Source organism: Aquarana catesbeiana, unplaced genomic scaffold (assembly GCF_042186555.1).
Source record: "Aquarana catesbeiana isolate 2022-GZ unplaced genomic scaffold, ASM4218655v1 unanchor237, whole genome shotgun sequence".
Lineage (NCBI taxonomy): Eukaryota > Metazoa > Chordata > Amphibia > Anura > Ranidae > Aquarana > Aquarana catesbeiana.
This window is the reverse complement of record NW_027362665.1, coordinates 2452022-2473862: the sequence shown is the minus strand read 5'-3', so window position 1 is coordinate 2473862 and position 21841 is coordinate 2452022. Positions and strand designations below refer to the sequence as shown.

Sequence of the window (21841 nt, the reverse complement as noted above, 5' to 3'; positions counted from 1 at the left end):
ACACCATTTTTTTTTTACATTTTGGCACGGGGTTTCCCTTAATATCCATACCAGACCTGAAGGACCTGGTAATGGACTGTGGGAGAATCCCGTGACTTTTTTTCAATGACTTTTATGTGTATTGCCGGGACCCGACAATTCATTATAGCCGTGAGTACTTTTAAATTACTTTTTTTCCTTTAGAAATGTCATTTTGCTCTCGGACTGTTGTAAACACGGGAAACATGCACCCCTTTACAGGCATACTATAGACACCCCCCAGGTATGAAATTTAAAGGAATATTTCACTTTTATTGTTTCACTTTAAGCATTATTAAAGTCACTGCTCCCGAAAAAACGTCTGTTTTTAAAACTTTTTTTGCATTGATACATGTCCCCTGGGGCAGGACCCGGGTCCCCAAACACTTTTTGAGACAATAACTTGCATATTAACCTTTAAAATGAGCACTTTTGATTATTCATGTTTGTGTCCAATAGACTTTAATGGTGTGTTCGAACAAATTTTTTGCCTGTTCACATATTCTGCTGTGAAACGAACCAGGGGGTGTTCGGCTCATCCCTATTAAAAGCTGACCTAACTTTCAGTGATGTGGTAGAGACTAAGCTTCTGTGTGGCACAGTAGGGGTTCCCTTGTGACAGATCTTCCTTTTGGGGGTTGCTTGCTATGGGTAACTTTTCATAAGCTCCAACCTTCCACTCCACCTTTACACTGTGGTTATATTATAGTGCAGGAGGTAAGAAAAACCTTTTTGTTGGTTTGGGCTACAGTCCACTCAGTGGCAGATCTAAAGGCGCTTTACCATAAATCGTTTTCTACATCCTTTGGGGATTTTCTGTGCAAACGTATGCAAGAACTACATGATTGCTTGTTTAAGGCCTGCAGATATCTATTTACCTCCAAGCTAAAATGGTGACCACCTCTTCTAGAGGCTATCTTAATTGGTCTCCAGGGCTGGGCACATTGAGACTTTAGTTGCTGATCAGCTCCACCTGTGTATGAGCTGGTTAGCGTTTTCTCAGTCTCAGGGAATGGAGGTAAGGTAGGACAACAGCTACTATGGTAAGGTGTCCAACCATTTCAGGATTTGTTCCTTCACTGGTGGTGAAGGGTTAGTATATACAGCCCAGGCTATGCCTATGGAATAATTTTCCACTGTTGGTTATTTCATAAAGGAATACACCATGACTCCTTCTTGGCTGCACACCAGCAGACCTCCGTAGTGAAGGTTTGTCCTTGCTGGGATGTTTTGTGGCACAGCAGAAATACACATTGAGATTGGTGACATCTCTGCTCATAGGGGATATATTGCTGTACATCAGAAATGCACTGCACTGAAGCTTGTTTGGTGTCCTTTATATCCTAAAGGTACTGCTTTGTTTGGCTACAGATCAGAAAAATACAACAGTGAAGGTGGTCTGTACTTTCTGGTTTTGTGCCGCACGGCAGAAACGCACATCATTGAGTCTGGTGACCTCTCTGCTCATAATTGTTATATTGCTGCACATCAGAGATTGAGGTCTGTCTGTGGGGTTTTGTGTCCTGTATTACTGCCTTATTGGTTGCTTATCAGAAAGGCAGCAATATGGATGTGCTATCTCTATTCAGAATTGTTATATTGTTGCACATCAGACATATACAAGATTGAAGGTTGTCTGTCCATTATGTCTTACATATACTGCCTTATTTGCTGCATATCAGAAAGGACACAGCAGTGAAGGTTGATTGTCCTTTTCTGATTGGTTTTTGCTGCTCAGCAGGGAGACACATTGAGGACGGTGACATCTCTGCTCAGTATTGGTATATTACTACACATCAGACATACACAAAGATTGAAGATTGTTTGTGTCCTGTATGTCCTATATTTACTGCCTTATCGGCTGCATATCAGAAAGGCACAGCAGTGAGCGATGTCTTTTCTGTTTCTCATTGATCTACCTTGCTGCTTCTTAGGGATACACAGCAGGGGGTTGTTGGCTGCTCTCCTCCAGGGAGTCAAAGCATTGGGGACCCCTCGCTTGTTCCACCTGAAAATTGCAATTTTTTTTCCTGCGACCTGTGTAACCTTGAGGTCTGTGGATCAAGAAAGCAGGGACTGCTGGAGGTGCTGCGACCTGGAGTCGCACAGACACGAGTGGTACCCATTGGAAGCCGTAGTGCGTAGAGCCTCATGCGTCTTTCAGTCCCAAGTCACAGGTTGGGTCACACGGGTGTGGGAGCCCTAAGCTTATCTGTCTCTTCTGGGTGAGGTTTTGCTACACAGCAGGAATACTCATCATGGAGTTATTGTCTTATTTTGCAGTACACCAGAAAGATCGCAGCTGTGAAGGCTGTCTGTTTTTTCTCTATTTTTATGTTGCTGCACAGCAGAAATACTCAACATTGAAGCTTGTTGGTGCTTTCTGTTTCATATTGCCTTACCTTACTACACTTCAGAAAAACACAATGCTGCAGGTTGCTTGTGTCCTTTCTCAGTGTTGGTTCTATCTGACTGCACTACAGAACTGCATAACAGAAAAGATTGTCTTGTGTTCCATATTATTTTACCCTGTGGCACAGCAGAAATGTACAACATGGGAGTTGGTGGGGTTTTTTTTTTTTCCTGCGTTCATATTGATCTTATAACTGTACTTGGTGGTTTGTCGGAAATACACAACATAGAAGTATTGGGTCTTTCTATCTTATATTTATTGCCTTGTTTTGCTGTACATCAGTAAAACACCACAGTAAAGGGGGTTCCCGTCCTTTCTGTATTTATATCAGTTATGACCTAGCTAGCTGCACTTCAAAATACGCAGCATTTAGGGTTTGCTTGTGTCTTAATGTTTTTACATCTTGGCCGCACATCAGAAAACCAAACTGTGAAGACTGTCTACGTTGAAGTTCAGATTTGGGTCTCTTCCCATATTTGATATGTTGGTTTAGCTAGCTACACTCCGATACACAACATTGTTGTCTATGCTTGTGTCCCTTCTGTATAAATCTATAGGGCTGTGCCCACAATCTATGGCCTTTATATTTGTTATATTAATAATGCATGTATCACCTTTTTTCTTATTTCAGACCTTCTTTTCCGTGGAGGGGCCAGGAGTTCTGGCTGCAGACGTCACATGTCAGAAAGCCTCAGCCCCTTACATTCAGGGATGCCAGAACCATTTTCTAGGGTTGAAGCCCAATAGGGTTATAGGACACTGGAGGAAGGTGATAAAAAAAAATCACCCTGTTTAGTAAGAACTTGGGAAGTTCTGTTCAGAGGAGTATTATGGCCTGAAGATTAAGTATATAAACGTATTACCTAACCTGTATACCAGACCGAATAGGTTACGGCTCGGTACATGGCCTTCATTTCACCCTCCTAGCAGAACTAAATGTAGCAATATGAGTGTTCTACTCCTGCTATGGACTTAAACACTTAAGGACCGCCTCACGCTGATGTACGTCGGCAGAATGGCACGGGCAGGCAGAATCAGGTACATATACGTGATCTTCCTTCCGCGGGTGGGGGGGTCTGATCAGACCCCCCCCGGTGCGGTCCGCTTCTGACCAGCAGCGATCAGAGATGAGGGGGAGACCATCCGTTCATGGCCCCCCCTCGCAATCACCGCCGGCCAATCAAATCATTCCTTTGCTGCTGTATGCTAAACAGTATCAGATCACCCCCTAATCAACCCTCCCCCCCCCCCCCCCCCCCGTCACACTGACACCAGCAGGTTTTTTATTTCATTTTTTTTTTTTTTTCTGATTACTGCATGGTGTCAGTTTGTGACAGTTACTGTGTTAGGGCAGTTACTGTTAGCCCCCTTTAGGTCTAGGGTACCCCCCTAACCCCCCCCCAATAAAGTTTTAACCCCTTGATCACCCCCCCCCATCGCCAGTGTCACTAAGCGATCATTTTTCTGATCGCTGTATTAGTGTCGCTGGTGACGCTAGTTAGGGAGGTAAATATTTAGGTTCGCCGTCAGCGTTTTATAGCGACAGGGACCCCATATACTATCTAATAAATGTTTTAACCCCTTGATTGCCCCCTAGTTAACCCTTTCACCACTGATCACCGTATAATCATTACGGGTGATGCTGGTTAGTTCGTTTATTTTTTATAGTGACAGGGTACCCGCCGTTTATTACCGAATAAAGGTTTAGCCCCCTGATTGCCCGGCGGTGATATGCGTCGCCCCAGGCAGCGTCAGATTAGCGCCAGTACCGCTAACACCCACGCACGCAGCATATGCCTCCCTTAGTGGTATAGTATCTGAACGGATCAATATCTGATCTGATCAGATCTATACTAGCGTCCCCAGCAGTTTAGGGTTCCCAAAAACGCAGTGTTAGCGGGATCAGCCCAGATACCTGCTAGCACCTGCGTTTTGCCCCTCCGCCCGGCCCAGCCCACCCAAGTGCAGTATCGATCGATCACTGTCACTTACAAAACACTAAACGCATAACTGCAGCATTTGCAGAGTCAGGCCTGATCCCTGCGATCGCTAACAGTTTTTTTGGTAGCGTTTTGGTGAACTGGCAAGCACCAGCGGCCTAGTACACCCCGGTCGTAGTCAAACCAGCACTGCAGTAACACTTGGTGACGTGGCGAGTCCCATAAGTGCAGTTCAAGCTGGTGAGGTGGCAAGCACAAGTAGTGTCCCGCTGCCACCAAGAAGACAAACACAGTTCCATCGTGCCCATAGTGCCCTTCCTGCTGCATTCGCCAATCCTAATAATTGGGAACCCATCACTTCTGCAGCGCCCGTACTTTCCCCAACCAAATGCAGTCGGCTGCATGAGAGGCATTTTCTTTATGTCCTCCCGAGTACCCCTACCCAACGAACCCCCCCAAAAGATGTCGTGTCTGCAGCAAGCGCGGATATAGGCGTGACACCCGCTATTATTGTCCCTCCTGTCCTGATAATCCTGGTCTTTGCATTGGTGAATGTTTTGAACGCTACCATTCACTAGTTGAGTATTAGCGTAGGGTACAGCATTGCACAGACTAGGCACACTTTCACAGGGTCTCCCAAGATGCCATCGCATTTTGAGAGACCCGAACCTGGAACCGGTTACAGTTATAAAAGTTAGTTACAAAAAAAAACACATACAAAAATATAAAATAAAAAAAAAAATAGTTGTCGTTTTATTGTTCTCTCTCTCTCTATTCTCTCTATTGTTCTGCTCTTTTTTACTGTATTCTATTCTGCAATGTTTTATTGTTATGTTTTAACATGTTTGCTTTTCAGGTATGCAATTTTTTATACTTTACCGTTTACTGTGCTTTATTGTTAACCATTTTTTTGTCTTCAGGTACGCCATTCACGACTTTGAATGTACCAGAATGATGCCTGCAGGTTTAGGTATCATCTTGGTATCATTCTTTTCAGCCAGTGGTCGGGTTTCATGTAAAAGCAATCCTAGCGGCTAATTAGCCTCTAGACTGCTTTTACAAGCAGTGGGAGGGAATGCCCCCCCACCGTCTTCCATGTTTTTCTCTGGCTCTCCTGTCTCAACAGGGAACCTGAGAATGCAGCCAGTGATTCAGCCAGCTGACCATAGAGCTGATCAGAGACCAGAGTGGCTCCAAACATCTCTATGGCCTAAGAAACCGGAAGCTACGAGCATTTTATGACTTAGATTTCGCCGGATGTAAACAGCGCCATTGGGAAATTGGGAAAGCATTTTTATCACACCGATCTTGGTGTGGTCAGATGCTTTGAGGGCAGAGGAGAGATCTAGGGTCTAATAGACCCCAATTTTTTCAAAAAAAGAGTACCTGTCACTACCTATTGCTATCATAGGGGATATTTACATTCCCTGAGATAACAATAAAAATGATTTAAAAAAAAATGAAAGGAACAGTTTAAAAATAAGATAAAAAAGCAAAAAAATAATAAAGGGGAAAAAAAAAAAAAAAAAGCACCCCTGTCCCCCCTGCTCTCGCGCTAAGGCGAACGCAAGCGTCGGTCTGGCGTCAAATGTAAACAGCAATTGCACCATGCATGTGAGGTATCACCGCGAAGGTCAGATCGAGGGCAGTAATTTTAGCAGTAGACCTCCTCTGTAAATCTAAAGTGGTAACCTGTAAAGGCTTTTAAAAATGTATTTAGTTTGTCACCACTGCACGTTTTGTGCGCAATTTTAAAGTATGTCATGTTTGGTATCCATGTGCTCGGCCTAAGATCATCTTTTTTATTTCATCAAACATTTGGGCAATATAGTGTGTTTTAGTGCATTCAAATTTTAAAAAGTGTTTTTTTTTCCCCAAAAAATGCATTTGAAAAATCGCTGCGCAATTACTGTGTGAAAAAAAAAAATATGAAACACCCACCATTTTAATCTGTAGGGCATTTGCTTTAAAAAAAATATATAATGTTTGGGGGTTCAAAGTAATTTTCTTTCAAAAAAAAAATAATTTTTTCATGTAATCAAAAAGTGTCAGAAAGGGCTTTGTCTTCAAGTGGTTAGAAGAGTGGGTGATGTGTGACATAAGCTTCTAAATGTTGTGCATAAAATGCCAGGACAGTTCAAACCCCCCCCAAATGACCTCATTTTGGAAAGTAGACACCCCAAGCTATTTGCTGAGAGGCATGTCAAGTCCATGAAATATTTTATATTGTGACGCAAGTTGCGGGAAAGAGACTTTTTTTTTTTTTTTTGCACAAAGTTGTCACTAAATGATATATTGCTCAAACATGCCATGGGAATATGTGAAATTACACCCCAAAATACATTCTGTTGCTTCTCCTGAGTACGGAGATACCACATGTGTGGGATTTTTGGGAGCCTAGCCACGCACGGGACCCCGAAAACCAAGCACCGCCTTCAGGCTTTATAAGGCGTAAATTTTTGATTTCACTCTTCACTGCCTATCACAGTTTCGGAGGCCATGGAATGCCCAGGTGGCAAAAAAAACCCCTAAATGACCCCATTTTGGAAAGTAGACACCCCAAGCTATTTGCTAAGGTATAGTGAGTATTTTGCAGACCTCACTTTTTGTCACAAAGTTTTGAAAATTGAAAAAAGAAGAAAAAAATTTCTCCAAGCGTCTTCCAGGACAGCCCATGAGACCTTGGGCTCCTACCAGGACAGGAAACACGTCACCCCCACCAGATAAAAGGGCGGTCCTCCAGGCCCATGTCAGTTATTTGTGTTTCCTCCGGACGGGGGGTAACATGTTCATGGAACCTGCTCCCATAGGCCTTATAATCAGGGGCTTTGTATGGTTTTTTTCTGGGGCATATCACTTACCTCTTCCTCTGCCAGAAGCAGCACACCGCTGGGGAGGTTGGCTGTGTTGCTGTTCTCTGTCCTCAGTGCCTGGAGAGGGCCAGGACCGGTGCGAAGTCGTGCCCCTAGCGCAGTGCATTGCACTCTAGCTCAGCTGAGCTTCGGTTGTCCTTCCCTGCCGACAGCCTGGCTGATCTGAGCAAGGAATGGAGGAAGCCGCAGCGTTCGAGGGGGCGGAGCTATTGCGCTCCAAGCCGGCCCACAGGAAGTGCCTGGAGAGGGTTACTTCCGGGGCATATGACATCATCATCGGGCGCCGGAGACAAGGTTCCAGTCTTCATAAACGGCGCGAACAGAGAACGCTGGCTGCTGGTGTTTCTTGGTGTTAAGCAGCCAGGCTGTGGATGACCAAGAGGGGCAGAATGGATCCTCCTGCAGTACCTGCACAGGCAGCGGATGCAGTTCCCAACACCAGCACCTCACAGGTAAGCCTGGGGTGTTCTGTCACCACCTTACTATCCCTGTGAGTGTTCCCTCCCCCTCCCCCCTCTGTAGTAGTGGGTGTAAGGGGACACATTTCCTCCCTCCTGCACGTGGTGTTACGGAGTGATTGTGTGGCTTTAATTACATTGTGGGTCATTTATTTTGTCTTGCAGACCAAGACTCAGGACAAGGCCCAAGCGCAGCCACTTAAAAGGAAATGTGCGGTTTGCGCAAAACAAATTGAGCTCCTCATGGAGCAAAGCAGTTTGTCGCACCTGTATAGAAGGCCTAGTAAAGGATGACCCGGTTGCCTCTTGCCAGAAGATGCTTACTTCTGTTAGGGATGAGCTTGCGTCCACCTTCAGTTCCTTTAGAACGCTTATTGACAAGCTCCAGACTCCAGCAGAGAGTCCGTCTTCACTGAAGGCATCAGTAAGCACTCCGCAGCAGGCAGAGAGCGAAGACTCTGAGGCTGAGGTCAGATCTACCCGTTCTTCTCTGGAAGAATCGGGGTCAGATACAGAGCCCAGAGATAGAGAATCCACTCGAGGCTCAAGATTTAAGTTATCTGTTGAGGATGTAGATGACTTATTAAAGGCTATCTATACTACCCTTGAATTAAAAGAGGAAGAGGTTCAGTTATCCAAACATGATCTTATGTATAAAGGATTACATAAGAGAAAATCAAGAGTGTTTCCAGTTCATAGTTCTTTGGTTGATACTATTAAACTGGAATGGGATAATCCTGAGAGAAAACCATTCTTCTCTAGTAACCTAAAAAGGAGATTTCCTTTTGATGAGGACACTGCGCAGCGATGGAATAAGAATCCCAAGTTAGACGCACCTCTTTCAAAAGGTTCAAAAAACTCGGACCTGGCGTTTGATGATATAGGTACGCTTAAGGATCCGATGGACAAGAGGGGGGATATCCTTCTCCACAGAGCCTGGGACTCAGCAGTTGGAAACCTGAAACCAGCTTTGGCTTCCACTTGTGTGGCCAGAAATCTGGAGGTTTGGTTGACTCAGATTCAGTCACCTCTGTCAGCAGGTACCTCCAGAGAGCAAATTTTAAAGTCGTTTCCTCTCCTATTTCAGGCAGTGGGTTTTTTGGCAGATTCTTCCGCTGAGTCGGTAAGAATGTCAGCCAGGACTTCGGCTCTAGTGAACTCGGCCAGGAGAAGCGTTTGGCTTAAGACCTGGTCAGGGGACTCGGCCTCCAAGTTGCGCCTTTGTGGCCTTCCTTTAACTGGCGATCATTTATTTGGCCCAGGTCTACAGGAGGCACTGGAACGCACGGCTGATAAGAAAAAGGCGTTTCCAGCGAAAAAGAGTTCAGACAGCCAGAAAATTTTTTCGTGGCCAAAACAGGCAACAGAGTCCTAGAGAGAAGGACAGCAGGCCGAAAAAGCATTGGACTGGGCACAAAGGCAGAGGCAAAACCTACTATACCCAAACTGCTTTATGGCCACGTTGGACTTAAGGGACGCTTATCTTCACATCCCTATCCATCCAGCCTTCCAAAAGTTTTTGAGATTGGCAGTGAAGACGGGTATGGGGACCCGACATTTTCAATTTCAGTCCCTCCCCATCGGTCTTTCCTCAGCCCCACGCATCTTTACGAAGGTGTTGGGGGAAGCACTGGCTCCTCTAAGATTAAAGGCAATAACGGTTATCCCTTACTTAGACGACCTCCTGATAGTGGCAAAATCATACCAAAGGCTGTTGGAAGATCTCCAGGCTGTACAGGACTTCTTACAGTCCCTAGGCTGGCTAATAAACAAAGAAAAATCGTCCTTGATTCCGGCCCAGAAAGTGTTACTTTTACTTTTACTCTGGGTTACGATTTTTGCTCCGTGAACCAAAGAGTTTTTCTTCCTCAGGAGAAGATTACCAAAGTGTTCCAGACTATGTCAACATTGCAGACCAACCAGTCGGTCTCTCTGAGACAGGTGTCGAGGGCAGTGGGTCTTATGACCTCATGTTTTCCCGCAGTACCATGGGCGAGACTCCGTCAGCGTCCGTTACAAAGGTTTCTTTTAAGAAACTGGGACGGGGACGTAAGGTCCCTGGAGTCAAGGATCTGGCTTCCTGACAGGATAAAAAGAAGCCTGTGGTGGTGGAGAGCTGGTCAGCACCTAGCAGGAGGTCTCCCATGGTCCTTTCCCATTTCCCGAAGGATTACCACGGATGCGAGTTCCTGGGGATGGGGGGCCCACCTCAGCAATGCAGTAGCACAAGGAGAGTGGTCCCCAGAGGAGGCAAGGGCCTCATCCAATCAAAGAGAGCTGCTTGCAGTCCAGAGAGCCCTCCAGTCTTTTCAGATGGAGATCAGGGGTCACAACCTCCAAATCCTGTCAGACAATATAGCCCAGGAGATCCTTTCATGGGCAGAGGGGAATCTAGCCTCCATTTCTGCTGTACACCTGAAGGGGAAAAACAATTGCCTGGCAGATTATCTCAGCTGTCACAGGATAGACCGAGACAACTGGTCCCTTCATCCTGAAGTCTTTGCAGACCTCACCAAGAGATGGGGTTATCCGGTAGTGGATTTGTTCGCAAACCGAAACAACCGCAAGACGGAGATATTCTTTTCCATGAACCCGGCAGACCAAGCCTTGGGGATCGATGCTCTGGCGAACCCGTGGCCTCCAGGCCTATGTTATGCCTTTCCGCCAATCAGGCTGATTCCAGAAGTCCTCCGGAAGTTTCGGCTGGAAGAGACAGATCTGATTCTAATTGCCCCGTTTTGGCCCAAGAGGCCATGGTTTTCCCTGCTACAGTCTCTGGTTTCAGAGCCTCCGTGGAGTCTTCCGAAAAGGGAAGACCTATTATTGCAGGGTCCAGTATCACACCCTCAGGTGGTTTCCTTAAACTTGACGGCCTGGTATCTGAATAAAAGATACTGAGCGCCCAAGGATTCTCTGACAAAGTAGTCAGGACTCTCGTTAATTGCAGGAAGCCAGTTACTAGAGCCATATATTCCAAAGTTTGGAAAAGGTTTAACTCATGGTTATCTGAAAATGATAGATTAACTCATGATATTCTGTCTATTTTGGAATTTTTCCAAGAGGGTGTCGACAAAGGTCTTTCTGTTAGTACCTTAAAGGTACAGGCGGCAGCTATTAGTGTGTTCCTCCAGTTTTCTCTCCTGGAAAATCCCACTATAGCCAGATTTTTCAAATCTATCTCTAGGGCCAGACCAGTAGTAGTGAGAAGTTGTCCAACGTGGGATCTGTCCCTAGTACTTCAAACTCTGGTAGAATTTCTGTTTGAACCTCTGGAAAGTATGTCAGTTAAGTTACTTACATTAAAAACTGTGTTCCTTATAGCTGTTACCTCAGCTCGTAGGGTAAGTGAGTTGCAGGCCCTATCAGTTAGGGAGCCCTTCCTCACGATTTTTGAGGATCGAGTTGTGTTACGAACCGATCCAGGTTTTTTGCCCAAGGTGGCAAGTACATTCCACCGATCTCAGAACATTGTATTGCCAACCTTTTGTAGTTCGCCACAGGGCGACTTAGAAAGAAAATTTAGTTTTCTAGATGTAAGAAGGATCCTCTTGGTCTATCTTGAGGTCACGAAGACCTTTAGAAAAACTGATGCCTTGTTTGTCCTCTTTTCTGGAGTTCACAAGGGGAATAGTGCATCTAAAGCCACATTGGCTAGATGGATAAAGCAAGCCATCTTGGAAGCTTACAAAATTTTGTTACTGCGCACTCAACTAGAGCCTTGTCTACGTCTTGGGCTGAGAGGGCTGGTGCCTCACCGGAACAAATTTGCAGGGCTGCCACTTGGTCCAGTTACTCGACCTTCATTAAACATTATCGCCTGGATCTCCTATCAGCTCAGGAGCAGGCGTTTGGTCGTAAGGTCCTTCAGGCAGTTGTCCCTCCCTAGACTGGTAAGTTCTGGCTCATCGTCTCATGGGCTGTCCTGGAAGACGCTTGGAGAAAAGCTGAGTTAGACTTACCGGTAACTCCTTTTCTGAGAGTCTTCCAGGACAGCCGGATTCCCACCCGGTATTGTCTGAAGTTATGTGTATTATGCATATGTTTTGCAGGGTCCTATGGTTCTTGAGAATACTGACATGGGCCTGGAGGACCGCCCTTTTATCTGGTGGGGGTGACGTGTTTCCTGTCCTGGTAGGAGGAGCCCAAGGTCTCATGGGCTGTCCTGGAAGACTCTCAGAAAAGGAGTTACCGGTAAGTCTAACTCAGCTTTTTTTTCTTGTCTTTCTTTATTTTCAAAAACAAATGAGAGCTGCAAAATACTCACCATGCCTCTCAGCAAATAGCTTGGGGTGTCTACTTTCCAAAATGGGGTAATTTGGGGGGGTTTGTGCCACCTGGGCATTCCATGGCCTCCAAATTTGTGATAGGCAGTGAAGAGTGAAATAAAAAATGTACACTCTTAGAAATCCTGAAGGCGGTGATTGGTTTTCGGGGCCCCGTATGTGGCTAGGCTCCCAAAAAGTCCCACACATGTGGTATCCCCGTACTCAGGAGAAGCAGCTAAATGTATTTTGGGGTGCAATTCCACATATGCCCATGGCCTGTGTGAGCAATATATCATTTAGTGACAACTTTTTGTAATTTTCTTTTTTTTTTTTTTTTGTCATTATTCAATCACTTGGGACAAAAAAATGAATATTCAATGGGCTCAACATGCCTCTCAGCAATTTCCTTGGGGTGTCTACTTTGTACTGCCCTGCCATTTTAGCACCTCAAGAAACGACATAGGCAGTCATAAATTAAAGACTGTGTAAATTCCAGAAAATGTACCCTAGTTTGTAGGCGCTATAACTTTTGCGCAAACCATTAAATATACACTTATTGACGTTTTTCTTACCAAAGACATGTGGCCGGATACATTTTGGCCTAAATGTATGACTAAAATTGAGTTTATTGGATTTTTTTTTTAGAACAAAAAGTAGAAAATATCTTTTTTTTTTTCAAAATTTTTGGTCTTTTTCCGTGTATAGCGCAAAAAAATAAAAATGGCAGAGGTGATCAAATACCATCAAAAGAAAGCTCTATTTTTGGGAAGAAAAGGACGCAAATAAGACCTCACATCTCACCTCTAGGCTGGGAAGCCTGAAATAATAAAAAAAAAAAAAAAAAGATCCTGGCTTCGATCGTAGCGGTGAGTCGGTAGAAGCACCGGAGGGCGGCGGGAGGGGAGGGACGTCCCCTCTCGCCTCCCGTAAGAACGATCAAGCAGTGGAACAGCCGCTATGACCATTCTCATGGTGTAGGGAATCGCCGGCTGAAAAAGCTGATATCTGAATGATGCCTGTAGCTGCAGGCATCATTCAGATATCCCCACACAAAGTCAAGGACGTCGTATGATGGCCGGCGGGCGGGAAGTGGTTAAAACGCATTTTTTTTTTTTTTTAACACAAAGTTGTCCATTTTATACAATATTTCTAACACATATCATGTACATACCAAAAATGACACCCCAAAATAGATTCTCCTACTCCTCCTGAGTACGGCAATACCACATGTGTGAGACTTCCACAGCCTGGCCACATACAGAGGCCGAGTATGACTGAGCATGGCTGGGTATGGCAGGGTATTGCAGGGTATCACCGAGTATGACTGGGTATCACCAAGTATGGCCGAGTATGGGTGGGTATGGCCGAGTATGGGTGGGTATGGCCGAGTATGGGTGTGTATTGCCGGGTATGGCAGGGTATGGCAGAGTATAGCACGGTATGGTAGGGTTTGGCGGGGTATTGCTGAGTAGTGCAGTGCAGCGCAGTGCAGGGCAGTGCAGAGTAGTGCAGGGTATTAGAATATGGAGCATGGAGGGATGGCTGAGCATGGATGGATGGCTGGCTGGATGTGACTGCAGTTGTCACAGAGCAACCCTGTGTGCACTACAGATCCAGCCCACCTCTGCTGCCATCCGATCTCTCCTCCTCTCCTCTCACACTGTACCGATCGGTACACAGAGGGGAGAGAGGAACCGGCGTCATGAGATGTGTTTACATGTGATCATCCGTCATTTGACTGAGCGATCACATGGTAAACGGCCGCGATCAGTGGCCGTTTACCGGGATCCGTGATGCCCCGGCGGTCACAGATGTTCTCAGGTGCGCACCCCAGGGGCCCCGCGAGAGCGGGATTCTGGGAGGACGTCACTGTCCTCCCTCCCGGAGTTAAGCAACCTCCCTGTAGCCTTCATTCAGCTATGGGACGGTTGCTAAGTGGTTAAATATACATGGTAATACATGATCGCATTAGGATACATGGTTGCATAAAGATACTTGATCGCATAGATACATGATCACATAAAGATACATGGTTGCAGAAAGATGCATGTTTATACATATTTGCTTAAATATACATGGTTATACATGGTCGCACCAGGATACATGGTCGCACCAGGATACATGGTCGCACCAGGATACATGGTCGCACCAGGATACATGGTCGCACCAGGATACATGGTCACATAAGGATACATGGTCACATAAGGATACATGATTGCATAAAGATGCATGTTTATATGTGTCTGCATAGATACGTGTTGCGTAATGTTGCATAAACACGTTTCATAAACTCATGCTTGCTTATTGCGAAAATGCTTGTTTCCATGAGCACATGTTGCAGGAATGCGCGTGTACAGTACACGCTTTCATATTTTGCCTAAATGCATAGTTGCATAAGCATATGCTTCCATAAATGCATGCTTCCATAGGTGCATATTGCTTAAACACTAAAAAATTAAAACACTAAATTAAACATGTACTTATTTTCCTGGGACTACATACATATGTGCTTATTTGCATAGGACTACATGCATATGGGCTTATTTGCCCGGGTGCTTGTTTGCCTGGGGGTAAATGCGTGTGTGCTTATTGACCTTGTACTGCATACATAAATACATGAATGGCAAGAATACTTGTATACCTGCATGTTTGCATACCTAGGTACATGCATACCTAAGGGGTTGCATAGAGGTAAACCAACATTTGTTCTAGGCCTGCATCCTGGGAGGACTGTATATTAGGTTGGATAATATAGTTGCTGCATCATTTACCTGTTATACCAGTTAAATGGTTCCAGAAAAGAGAGGCAGCTGGGGGAAGCAGGGGCACCGCTCTCAGGTTCAGGGATCTGGTGGTGTCCACATCTCCCGATGGACAGTGGTGTCGGGTGCATCTGAGCCACACTGGTGTTTGGCATTGCAGTGTTTCCTGTCGCATTCATTTTTCGTCAGACTGCGGCCGCATCACCTTGATCATGCCTAATCTCGGTTGATCGAAGCCTAAGCAGGATCAAGCCTGGTTAGTATATGGATTGGAGACTGCCCGGGAATACCGGATGCTGTAAAGCTTTCCCCACCTGGGTGGGGGAGGCATCTGAGGCTGTTGGGGTTTGAGAGTATCTCAGGCCAGAAAATCTTAGGATAGTCTCTGAGGTGGTTTGTTCCATCTTTAGCCGGCAGAAGCCTGGTAGGTTAAGTGCACCTCTTGGGACTGTCTGGGTCTGTCTCAGAGTCGTCAGTCTTTTGCCTTGCACTTGCTCTTGGAGCAGAAGTTATGGGCTCATTATTGTGAGACTATTAAATGGTAACAGTTCCAAAGCCAAATAGGGACATGAGGTCTATCTTAAGATCTCAAGCTGCTGAACATCCTTCTGTTTCAGATAGGCTAGACTGTTCAGTTATGGCCTCTCTGCAAGAGGTAGATTTCGGGGTCCATAATCATCTGTAAACACACACCTTCATGTGGCGGTTTGTTTCCAGGCTCATCAGATTTCTGTAATTGCAGTGGAAAGCCGTTTTTTTGTGAATCTTCCCTTTGGGTTGGCCACAGCTCTGGAGAGTTCTCAAAGCGTTTAGCCCCAGTGCTGGGCTTGCTGAAGACACCTCAATACTCTTTACCTCAATAATCTTTGCTCAGGAAGCAGTCATTTCCAGGGGTTCCTTCAATATATTTCTACAGAAGGAAGCTGTGTTTAGGTCAAAGCATGTTCTCTACATACAGCCGTACTCCAGGTCTTGGTAGAGGTTCATTCTCTGTCTGGAACTTGAAGATCCAGGCATTGCATTGCCAGAAGGCTCTGTTTCCAGGTAATAGATAGAGATATGTGGCGCTGCTCCATCAATCAGTGATAAAAAATATATATAAAAATATTCAAAAACGCAACTAAAATGAACTATGCTGTAGGATGAAGTACGCAAAGTGGGCTCCACCTTGTATATTGAATATTAATTAAAGCCTAGAGATAAATATCATCATACATGAGTAGAACAAAGAAAAATTCTGCAATATCAACAATAAATTGTGAGTACCAGTATGCTCCGAATAAAATATGTGATTTCCGTGCTCAATGAATTATATCAGCCACCCCTCATCAGGTGGCAAAAAATACAGTGAACCTGTGAATATAATGAGCTAACTTCCCAGGCTGAAAAAACACCAAAAAACCATAAGCAAATAATATCCAATATCTCACAGGCAACAGCTGGAGATCAAATTATTTCTAGTGCTGATGCCAAAAATACATAAATCTTCAACGTGAACTAAAAAGTGGATGTATTAAACCGACATAAAGTGCAAAAAAAAAACCACTACGATCAGCAAGAATTCCTATATGATCCACAATATGAAAATAAATTCCACAATAATAATGCAGTCATATTCTAATAATCTAGTGCATAATAGGTGATTGAAAATACTGTAGAAACAATAAATAATTTTAAATATTATCAATAAAAAATTTTTAAATAAATGAAAAATCAAATATGATAGGACAGATAATCCCACAAAAGAGACACTGTCCCAAACGGTGACAATAGTGCAATAAGTCCATACAGAAAGTGCAGTAGTGATGGGTGACTTCCACACAAAAACAGTCTTTGATTATAGTGCCAAATGTGCAGTGACTGGTGCTTTTCTTCTATGCACGATCTAGTGCATCTCCCAAGTGTTTCCCCCAGCCTCTCACCTCCAGCAACGGCCCCCAATGGGCCAAGTAGAGCGGATAAAAATTCTAGGAGAGGATGTGTTTCCTGCAGCTTTTCTTTAATGCCAAATGAGTCCGTCTCTCTGCAACTCCTCCTGCGACTCCCAGCACTCCCAGCAATCCCAGCAGTTTGTTTAGAAACAAAGGAGAGGTCTCATGGTGCAGTATTAAATACACGTTTATTGAAAAACATAGCAACTTACATTTAAAATAGCAGTGAACAGTGGATGTGTAGAGCTTCCGGGTTCGGCCGTCCCCGAGAAGCGTCGGCACCTGACTCCTCCTACCCTGACGCGTTGCGTCACACCACGTGACTTTATCAAAGGGATCCCTTTGATAAAGTCACGTGGTGTGACGCAACGCGTCAGGGTAGGAGGAGTCAGGTGCCGACGCTTCTCGGGGACGGCCGAACCCGGAAGCTCTACACATCCACTGTTCGCTGCTATTTTAAATGTAAGTTGCTATGTTTTTCAATAAACGTGTATTTAATACTGCACCATGAGACCTCTCCTTTGTTTCTAAACAAACTGCTGGGATTGCTGGGAGTGCTGGGAGTCGCAGGAGGAGTTGCAGAGAGACGGACTCATTTGGCATTAAAGAAAAGCTGCAGGAAACACATCCTCTCCTCGAATTTTTATCCGCTCTACTTGGCCCATTGGGGGCCGTTGCTGGAGGTGAGAGGCTGGGGGAAACACTTGGGAGATGCACTAGATCGTGCATAGAAGAAAAGCACCAGTCACTGCACATTTGGCACTATAATCAAAGACTGTTTTTGTGTGGAAGTCACCCATCACTACTGCACTTTCTGTATGGACTTATTGCACTATTGTCACCGTTTGGGACAGTGTCTCTTTTGTGGGATTATCTGTCCTATCATATTTGATTTTTCATTTATTTAAAAAAAATTTTATTGATAATATTTAAAATTATTTATTGTTTCTACAGTATTTTCAATCACCTATTATGCACTAGATTATTAGGATATGACTGCATTATTATTGTGGAATTTATTTTCTTATTGTGGATCATATAGGAATTCTTGCTGATCGTAGTGGTTTTTTTTTTTGCACTTTATGTCGGTTTAATACATCCACTTTTTAGTTCACGTTGAAGATTTATGTATTTTTGGCATCAGCACTAGAAATAATTTGATCTCCAGCTTGTTGCCTGTGAGATATTGGATATTATTTGCTTATGGTTTTTTGGTGTTTTTTCAGCCTGGGAAGTTAGCTCATTATATTCACAGGTTCACTGTATTTTTTGCCACCTGATGAGGGGTGGCTGATATAATTCATTGAGCACGGAAATCACATATTTTATTCGGAGCATACTGGTACTCACAATTTATTGTTGATATTGCAGAATTTTTCTTTGTTCTACTCATGTATGGTGATATTTATCTCTAGGCTTTAATTAATATTCAATATACAAGGTGGAGCCCACTTTGCGTACTTCATCCTACAGCATAGTTCATTTTAGTTGCGTTTTTGAATATTTTTATATATATTTTTTATCACTGATTGATGGAGCAGCGCCACATATCTCTATCTATTATCTATCTTGGGGGAATTGAGTGAACCTATCTATGTTGGCAGCTCTCTATTGGGTATTTTACCGTCAGTTTTAAAGTTCTCTGTGTACATTGGGTTTTTGCGCACTGGTTCTTTATACATTCATTTCTGTTTCCAGGTGTTGCAGAGCAAAAATTGGTGCTTGATATTCTTCCTTTTCAGGAATTTGGAAAATAATAACCACTGATGCCAGTCTCTCTGTTGACTTAAGGCTGGCTACAGTTCAGTGGGCTTGGTCTCCACATGAGAGAATACTGTTCAATAGCTTGGAATTTTTGGCCAGTATGCCTTGCTCTGGATTATAGGACAAACCTGTTGTATGTTCAATCTGGAAATTCCTCTGCAGGCATTTATATGTCAACCATCAGGGCGGCACCAGAGGTCATGTGACTCGGGAAGGTGTACCACATTCTGTCTGGGACAGTACAAGTGCTGTCTCTATGGCCAATACATATTCCAGGTATAGGATAGTGGCAAGGGGAACTCTGCAGGGGAATCTACTAGATTCCAAGTTCTACCACAGTTTCGGAAAGGTGTGTCCGGGACAAGAGTCTCACTGTCAATAATGGTACATGTACTGGTAACACCTTAAGGTCTGGTTTTCCCTTATTTTAAGTTTTTTTTCCCCGTTTCGGATTCTGCCACATCTTTTGCGAAGAATCCGAAAGGTGGTAACACTGATATCAGTGTTGGCCGAATTAGAACAGGGGGGCTTGGTACACAGACATAGCGAGTCTTGCGGGGGTTGCTCCTTTTGGACACTCCCAGTCCAGCGGGACCTGATGGTCTTGAGTCCTGTATGTCAGCACTGTTGAGCCTCTGGAAGCCAGCTTCAGGGAACTTCAATTACAGAACTTGAAAATATTTTTTTCCCTGGGGTGAAGCTAGGAAGTGGCACCCGCAGAAATATGTGGGCGGGAGATTTTCTTTTTCTTTCTCCAATCGGTAGAGGAAAGGAGTTTGGCCTTAAGTACTGTTAAGGGTCAGAGTTCGTCCCTATCCAGTTTTTTCCAGGGGCCGTTGTTTCTCTCTCACTCCTTTGTTTCATGCAGCATGTAACTTGGACAGTCCCGCCTGTCAGGCCATTCTTGTGTCCTTGGGACTTGAATTGATCTTGACTGTCCTCAGGGCCGCCATCAGGGGGGTACAGGCAGTACTCCTGTAAGGGGCCCGAGCATCCCAAGGGGCCTGCCTGGCCGCCCCTCCCCCTTCCCCCCCTTCCCCCCCCCCCCCCCGGGGCCCGCTACAGAGAAGGAGAGGAGCATACACATTATGTTGCTGATATAACATCCAGCACAGCCAGGGAATGGAATGGGTGAGCAAGCCAGCTGGATGTCCACTGTGCAGCGTGGACTAGAGACTTCACCTGTGAGATGAGAGCTGTGATGTCGAGTATGGGCGGGAATAACCGCCCCCTTTGTCCAGCAACCAGTGTAGAGGGGAAGAGGCATTCGTACATTGCTGGCTGGGGAAACAGTACCAAGGCAGCTTTCAGCTTCTGCATTAGTTGAAAGTGGGGGTAGAGCAGCTCTCCCATGGCTACTTCAACAGCCTCCCTGCTCTGCACCATGATCCTTATCTCCTATCTGGTCGGGAGTTCAGAAGCTGAAAAGAAGTTTACAGAAAAGTTCTTTTACAAAGGTAATCATGTGGAGGATGGTGGAGCTTTGGGGGATGGGAAGATGAGGGAAGAGGTGTGTGTGTGTGTGTGTGTGTGTGTGTGTGTGTGTAATGCAGAGGTTATTAGCAGTGGAGGAGAGGTGCAGTATTGGGATATACATGGATGAATGGACTCTGTACCTAGTGTTCTTATGAACCCTGTACATAACACACACCAGAACCCACCTTCCTGTACATAACGCACTCCAGAACCCTAAATCCTGTACATAAACCACGCCAGAACCCACCTTCCTGTACATAACGCATGCCAGAACCCACCTTCCTGTGCATAACGCACGCCAGAACCCGCCTTCCTGTACATAACGCACGCCAGAACCCGCCTTCCTGTACATAACGCACGCCAGAACCCGCCTTCCTGTACATAACGCACGCCAGAACCCACCTTCCTGTACATAACGCACGCCAGAACCCACCTTCCTTCCTGTACATAACGCACGCCAGAACCCACCTTCCTGTACATAACACACGCCAGAACCCACCTTCCTGTACATAACGCACGCCAGAACCCACCTTCCTTCCTGTACATAATGCACGCCAGAACCCATCTTCCTGTACTTAATGCATGTCAGAACCCACCTTCCTTCCTGTACATAACACACGCCAGAACCCACCTTCCTGTACATAACGCACGCCAGAACCCACCTTCCTGTACATAATGCATGCCAGAACCCACCTTCCTTCCTGTACATAACGCACGCCAGAACCCACCTTCCTGTACATAACGCACGCCAGAACCCACCTTCCTGTACATAACGCACGCCAGAACCCACCTTCCTGTACATAACGCACGCCAGAACCCACCTTCCTGTACATAACGCACGCCAGAACCCACCTTCCTGTACATAACGCACGCCAGAACCCACCTTCCTGTATATAATGCATGCCAGAACCCACCTTCCTTCCTGTACATAACGCAATCCAGAATCCTGCACTCTGTACCTAGCACTCGCCTGAACCCTACACTCTGTACCTCACACTTTCCTGAACCCTGCACTCTGTACGTAAGTGTCAGCAGGGTACAGACTGGTCTGCATATAATGTACAGTACGGTGTCAGTGTATAAGACCAGTCTGTATTGTATAAAGACACTGTACTGTATAGGAGTGGGGGTTTGCATTGTGGATGGTAGGGGTTGGTAGGAGGACGGTTGGGGGGACACCAAAATGCATACTCACCTAAGTAGACAAAATTCCTTGCACCGGCCCTGTCTATCCACATCCACACACAGCATCATCCATCCATCCCTCCGGTCTCCACAATGTATCCACATTCATGCCCAGCACCAATCATCTATCCATTCCTCCAGTCTCCACAATGTGGGCGGATTCGGTGGGACGGCCAGTGGGCAGGCCCTGGGGAATGTTGGTGATCAGGCCCCGGGGGCCCAGGCCTAAAGCTGTGTAAGGGGCCCCAAAATTTGACGGCTGCCCTGACTGTCCTTGCAGAGGCCACTTTTGAACCAATCGGGGTGATTCTGTTGGTCCTTTCATCTCAGAAGGTGGCTTCTTTGGTTGCTATCATTTCACGAAGTGGAGTGTCAGAGTTGGCGGCTCTTTCATGCAAGGAGCCATTCTTGGTCTTGCATTATAAGGTAATGTTGCGTCCTCACCCATTTTTATTGCCCAAAGTGGTTTCTAGTTTTTCACTTGAATCAGGACATTGTCTTGCCTTTTTATTTTTCTCAACTCTAGAGGTAGTTCAGATGCTCAGAGTCTACTTGAGTTGTCGGTACAAGTCGGGAATCCTGGTTTGTGCTGCCAGAAGAGCCCAGGAAGGGCAGGCGGCATCCAGGTTGAATATTTAGCAGTGGATCTGGCAGTTTATCAATGATGCCAATGGTTTAAATGTCAAAAAACTAATTTTCTCTACCAGGTGTGGGAGTATTTTGGGCCATCCATCATGGGGTATCAGTGGCCCAGGT

At 45.4% G+C, this 21841-nt stretch overlaps 1 protein-coding gene across 1 annotated transcript in view; it reads left to right on the top strand.

The window, feature by feature from the left end:
- The window catches only part of LOC141122066 (uncharacterized), a 135474-nt gene that overhangs the window by 43178 nt on the left and 70455 nt on the right, over positions 1-21841 (top strand).